The sequence below is a fragment of the Saccopteryx leptura genome, chromosome 3 (assembly GCF_036850995.1).
Source record: "Saccopteryx leptura isolate mSacLep1 chromosome 3, mSacLep1_pri_phased_curated, whole genome shotgun sequence".
In the NCBI taxonomy this organism is placed as follows: Eukaryota; Metazoa; Chordata; class Mammalia; order Chiroptera; family Emballonuridae; genus Saccopteryx; species Saccopteryx leptura.
The window spans coordinates 62,294,893-62,301,743 of NC_089505.1; the positions used below are offsets into that span (position 1 = coordinate 62,294,893).

The window sequence follows — 6,851 nt, forward strand, 5'->3', positions numbered from 1 at the left end:
TGACCTGTTTTTAAGAAAGAGCGAGTCACACCCTGGCGGAATAGCTCGCTGGGTTAGAGCATCGTCCTGATATGCAGAGGTTGGTGGTGTGATCGCGGGTCAGGGCACACACAGGAACAGATTGATGTTTCTATTTCCCTTTCTTTCCCTTCTTCTCTCTCTAAAATCAATAAATAAAATTTTTAAAAGAAAAGAGTGAACCACTGATATCCTCTGGGTTTTTTGTTTGTTTGTTTGTTTGTTTGTTTTTTTCAGGACCAGACAGGATCGTGCTATCTGCCAGCCTCCTTTCTGTCCCCTGCCCTGACTTCTGAAAGGGGACTGTAGGAAGGAGAGTGAGCCGGGGCTCGGGGCTGCAGAGTCCCGCTGCGACAGGACTTAGCATTCCGCTTCCTTTTCTCTTTCAAGTGGTAGAAGGTATTTTATTCATTAGCAAATGTTTGTTCCAAAAGTGTTCAGTTATTAAACAGTTGTGATGATAGGTAGAACATGTACGGTGCGTGAGTGCTGGTCGTAATAGATAAACATCGAGTGCTAGGTATCTTTCTGAGGGCTTTATAAAAATCAGTATATTTAGCCTTCACAAGGCCCTATGAAGTGAATACATACTGTTATCACTTCTATTTTACAGATGAGGAAATGGAGAGAGAGAGAGGGAGAGAGAGCGAGCGCACACTTTACTTATCTGTCATACTGCTAGTAAGAGTAGTGGGATTTGCATCTAGTGTTTGTGTTTCTTTGAATGCTCTTTGTCCCACACTTTAAGATCCCCAAATTGGAATTAGGAAACAAAATAAAAAGCAATCTACAGAAATATTCAACCATAGAAAACGGTATGCAAAAGAGTCATTTGGGATCAAATTATGCGAGTAGTAGAGGATTTTGAAAGTAGGGTGAGTGAGTTTGGACTTATTTATAAATTTTTGAAAGCATTTAATTTTATTTGGAACTATTTGTGGTCCATATTCTGACTATAGTAAAAGTACACATTCATTGTAGTGAAGTGAGAAAATATAATAATGAAGAAAAACATTATGAATTACCCATAATGTTAGTATATAGACTATTATTTGTTGTTTGAGAGAGAGAGAGAGAGAGAGAGAGAGAGGAAGCGGGGAGGGGGGTGAGATAAGAAGCATCAACTCTTACTTGCTTTACTTTAGTTGTTATATTGATTGCTTCTCATATGTGCCATAACCATGAGGCTCAAGCTGAGTCAGTGACCCCCTTGCTCAAGCCAGCGACCTTGGGATCATGTCGATGATTCCATGCTCAAGCCGGTGACCCTGCACTCAAGCTGGTGCGCCTGCACTCTAGCTGGCAACCTCAGGGTTTCGAACCAGGGCCCTCAGTAATCCACCACACCACCACCGGTCAGGCAACAGTTAACTCTTTAATGCATTTGTTTAGCGGTTTTAAAATTATATTTATATATGTTTTATAACATTGTTATCACACTATTCATAGTTCCCCCCTTACCTCTTTACTTTGGAAATTTCCAAACATACTCAAAGATAAGTGTAATGAACTTCCATATAATAGTCACTCTGCTTCAATCCTTGCTAATCTTGTTGCTTTTCCTTCTTCCCATGTACCCATTTTTCCCTTTGAGCATTTTAAAGCAAACCACAATGTTAAGTCAGTGGGACTTAAAAATTAAGGATCATAAATTGTTTATATATGATGACCAAGGGAGGGGAGATTGTGTTAGTTTGCTAGAGTTGTTATAACAAAATGCCACAGACTGGGTGGTTTATACAAAAATTTAGAGAGTCCCTGGGGGATGATTATATATGGTCTGTACTGCTTTAAAAAGGCCTAAGTCTGCACCATCTAATATAGTAACTGTTAGCCACATGTAACTATCGAGCACTTGAAATGTGACTGATGCTAATTAAGACACAACAGATTTCAAAGACTTTGTATGAAAAAAGAACGTAAACTATCTTAATACTTTTTATATCAACTACAAGTTGAAGTAATATTTTAGATATATTGGGTTAAATAAAATTTATTGTTGACATTAAGTTGACTTCTTACACTTTTTTATTGAATTTATTGGGGTGACATTGGTTAATAAAATTATATAGGTTTCAGGTGTGCAATTCTGTAAATAGCATCTGTATATATTTTTTTTTTTTGGTATTTTTCTGAAGCTGGAAACGGGGAGGCAGTCAGACAGACTCCCGCATGCGCCCGACCGGGATCCACCCGGCACGCCCACCAGGGGGTGATGCTCTGCCCATCCGGGGCATCGCTCTGTTGCGACCAGAGCCACTCTAGCACCTGGGGCAGAGGCCAAGGGACCATCCCCAGCGCCCAGGCCATCTTTTGCTCCAATGGAGCCTCGGCTGCGGGAGGGGAAGAGAGAGACAGAGAGGAAGGAGAGGGGGAGGGGTGGAGAAGCAGATGGGTGCCTCTCCTGTATGCCCTGGCTGGGAATCGAACCCAGGACTTCCGCACACCAGGCTGACGCTCTACCACTGAGCCAACCGGCCAGGGCCAGCATCTGTATTTTATATTGTGTGTTCACTGCTCCAAGTGAGTGTGTCTACTTGAAACATTTAAATGACACAGGTTATATTTCTGTTGAGACAGCACTGGTCTAAATGGAAGCCTCTCTTTTCTCTGAGAATTTGCCTCCAGGGGCATTGACAAGTCATTCTTGCCTCTTAGACCTCCAAGGGCATGTCACAGTAGGGAGGAGCAGGTAGTCGGGAGGCCTGGGTGCCAGCCTAGCCCTTCCCTTGGCTTCCTGGCTGTCCTTGGGCAGTTCAGATAACTCCTTGAGAGACAGAATGGAATCGAATGGTTCTCAAACTTTGGTCATAGTAGAATCTCCTGGGGAACTTGGTGAAAAATATAAAGACTCAGGCCTTTTACTGTTTCCGTGAATGGGGCTCCATTAGCTTTTTTTTGGGTGATTCTAATGTTCTGATCACCTCCTCTTCACCCTGTTTAGGAAGGAGAATTATTGTCTCAATCTCTAGAATTGTTTTTGTTGTTGTTTTAGGTGAGAAGAGAGGAGATAGACTCTCGCACGTGGCCCAAAAGTGTTCCACCCAGCAACCCAGTCTGGGGCCAATGCTCAAGAACTGAGCTATGTATACCGAGCCATACTCAGTGCCCAGGGCTGCGCTGACACCAGTCAGCAACTGCTGCAGGAGGGGAAGAGGGAGAGAAGGTGGAAAAGGAAGAGGAGAGAAGTAGACGTCACTTCTCCTGTATACCCTTACTGGGAATCGAACCCGGGATGTCCTTATGCTGGACCGGCGCTCTATCTGCTGAGCCACCAGCCAGGACTGCAATCTCTAGAATTGTGAAGATCCAGTGACATACTACTTGTACATGGTGCCTTGGTAGGTAGTATGTCAACTGCTATAAATGTCAGCTGCTCTAATTATTATTATTGGGAGTATTTTGTGAATGGCCCAGTTTTCCTTGTGAGTAAAATTAGGCGGTTGAGTTGATTTTGGTTCTCCCTCTGATCCTAACAAACCTTGATTCTAATCCTGTTTATTAGGATCAGAGAGAAAGAGAACCTTGTGATTTGTGTTTTACCCTTCTTTAATTTTTTTGCCTTTGGGCAACAGGGCTGTCTGTTGGGGTTAGTAGAAAATTTGGAAGTGCAAAGCTCTGTCTGACAATATCTAGAAGGCTACTTTTGGCTGTTTTCATGCCACGTGTGATCCTGATACCAACAGCATTGAAGTTACCTGCAATAGCTTTAGAAATGTAGATTCACCTGACCTGTGGTGGCACAGTGGATAAAGTGTTGACCTGAAATGCTGAGGTCGCCAGTTCAAAACCCTGGGCTTGCCCGGTCAAGGCACATATGGGAGTTGATGCTTCCTGCTCTTCCCCCCTTCCTCCCCCAACTCCCCCCTATAAGAAATGAATAAATAAAATCTTAAAAAAAAATAAGAATAGAGCCTGACCTGTGGTGGCGCAGTGGATAAAGCGTCGACTTGGAAATGCTGAGGTTGCTGGTTCGAAACCCTGGGCTTGCCTGGTCAAGGCACATATGGGAGTTGATGCTTCCAGCTCCTCCCCCCTTCTCTCTCTCTCTCTCTCTGTCTCTCCCTCTCTTCTCTAAAATGAGCAAATAAAAAAAAAATTAAAAAAAATAAGAATAGAAATGTAGATTCTTCGTCCGCATCCTTACTCTTCTGATTTAGGATTTTGGGGGGTGAGACTTAGGCAGCTGTGTCTTCGCAGGGTCTCCAGTCGGTTCATGGGCCATTACAATTTGAGAAGTATTGGTAGAAAGAACAGACTTCTCGTTTTTTACAAAAAATGTTTTCTGTTTCTGTCTGGCTAAATTACACCTCCTTCAGATATCAGACACCAGGATGGCCCTTCCTCCCTTGGTTCAGGTCTCTGTTGAAATGTCCGAGAAGCCTTCCATGACAAACACTTCCTCTGTAGCAGCCCCTTAACCCACTCCCCTGCCTGCTGTTCTCCAAAGCATCTCTCCCTGCACTATCCATGTAGCCCTTTAGAATATCAGCTCCGTAAGAGCAAAGTCTTTGCATGCTTTGAATTTAGAAGGAAGTGAGTCTTTTTATTTTTAAATTTTAGATATTATTTATGTCAAACATTAACAATTTTCACTTTATATGCAAAATAATTAATGAAAAGAAAAAACACTGAAAAACTCGTCACATGAATGCTGTGCTCCATAGACGGCACCAGCCTTTGCTATTTGCTTTTAGGTAATTAGGGGGAAAAGAGCTATAGTATCTCACTCCAGAAGAAACAAAGCTGAGTATTTTATTTAACATGTGTGATCTCCATCCAAAACTGGTTTCTCTGTTAATTAACAGCCTTGCTACGTGCTGTTCCAGTCCTTTCATTCTAAAGGAGATGCTCATTTGAGCATATGTTCATAAACCTGGCAATGTTCAAAAATATGGAGCGCTTCACGCTTTTGCGTGTCATCCTTCACGCAGTGTGATCTCGGTACTGTTCCGGTTTTAGTGTGCGCTGCTGCGGGAGCAGGGTAGGGGCTCCTGCTGGGGCTGGCTCTCTAACCCTGTCTCTGGCCCCGGCCTCTTCCCCTCAGTCTCCCTCTGTGTTTCCCTCCCTTCCTCAAGTCCTTCACTGTTCCTGCTGACCTGTGGATACAGCTGGGACTTGCACATCCTCGGAGTGCGAATCCTGCCTTCCTGCCGACGTTTTCTGCCTTTCGTTTGTCCTCACGCTGACACACTTGTTCTCTTGCAGTTTTTCAGTGACTCTGTTTTTCTTTGGCTGACAGAACTGTCATCCTCTAGGGCACATTTCAAGCCACCTTTATGGAGAACCCCCTCCAGTCCAGTGCGGGCCGAGGCCCGGACCTGGTGCTTCCCGGGGAACCCTGGCCCCTGCTCTGCTCCTTGGCGTGTGTAGCACCACTGCTGTTTCCTGACCACTAGACCGTGAGCAAGTTGAGACTGGGTAATTGTGACTCTTTTAATAAGGTTTCCATAAGTGTAACTTAGCCTATCTAGTGCTCATTATGCAGGCAGTGAAATAGTTCTTGGTATTTTGATGGACACATTCTGTGGATTCTGTGACAGGATTCTATGTAGGCACTGACTTTGAAGAACAAAAAGCAACTTCCTAAAGTGGGATTTTTAAAGATCCAGAGGTCTTTTCCTTCCAAAGGTGACCTTGGTCTTGCCCAAGGACGGAGAAAGAACTTAGAAATCAAACTTCTGCTCTCCACATCATCCCATCTGGGATCAGCCTCGGATTTTACAGCTCGCAGACCCGGTTGGCCCAGCCTGTCCGTGTGCCTCTGCTCTGCCTGCGGCAGGCCCGTCACAGGACCCTGGCGCTGGCCGCTCAGTGTTGCTGAGCGATACTGTGTTGCAGGTACTTTGGACATAATGCTGAGGAAGAAGTCACAGGAGATAGTTGATTTACTAAGTGTCGCCTCTCCCCCAGGGTGACAGAAAGATCTCCCTGCAGAAGTCGCTGAGCACGTAGAGTCAGAACAAAGTGAGTTGCAAATTCCAAGGGTTTTCCTCCAAGATTGGAAAGTTTTACATTGCCCTTTGCCATACTAGGGCTCTTCTGTCTGAAGTCAGATAACTAATAATATTTAACCAATAAATAATTAAACAATAACTAACTAATGATCATCTCTTTTCCTGGACATTGTCTCAATGTCTGCCCACACCTCCACCAGCCCCTGCAGAATCAGATTCTTACCCTGGGAGCTACATGGAGAGCTTGTGTTGGGGCCGCCATGTGCGGTTGGGCAGGATGGTCACTGTGCAGGGGCTCTTGCAGGAGGGGGGGAGTGGTTTCCAGACTCCAGCCCACGTTCTGCTCATCAGACTATGAGGCTGCCGCCACCCCGAGGAAAGGGGTGCCTTGATCTTTCACGGAAGGCAGCCATATAGGTCATTTCTGTTGAATGTTTAAGCTGCCAGGCACTGTTACAGTTGTTTTATGTGTAGTCCCTTAGACTGACTGACCCTCCTATGCAGTTTTATGGGGTGGTAGTTACTGTTATTATTATCCCCAATATAGAGATTAGCCACTGAAGCACAAAGTACTAGCAAGTTGGAGATGCCGCTATTCAGATAGCAGTAATCTGATTCCAGAGCCTACACCCTTTACACTCTGTTTTCTTCTCCCTCAAGCAGCTGCTTGGACGTCAAGTTCCTCTCCTTGTTCCTGTCTGTCCTTTGTCCCTAGATCTCCAGCTCTCATCTCTCTTCCATGAGCCCTTGAACTCCCATCTGGTTATTTTTGTCTTAGAAGCAGCAGAGAGACAAGATCTAGAGTACAACCCGATGTGAGAGCCGGACTCAGGCTCCACCCCTGCTTCTCGACCTCACCAATCCTCAGCTTCCTCG

The 6,851-nt window shown here is 44.8% G+C and overlaps 1 protein-coding gene across 1 annotated transcript in view; it reads left to right on the forward strand.

The window, feature by feature from the left end:
- LOC136398986 (zinc finger protein 234-like) overlaps positions 1–6,851 on the forward strand; it is a 114,526-nt gene that overhangs the window by 575 nt on the left and 107,100 nt on the right. The gene's annotated exons all lie outside the window — the stretch shown is intronic.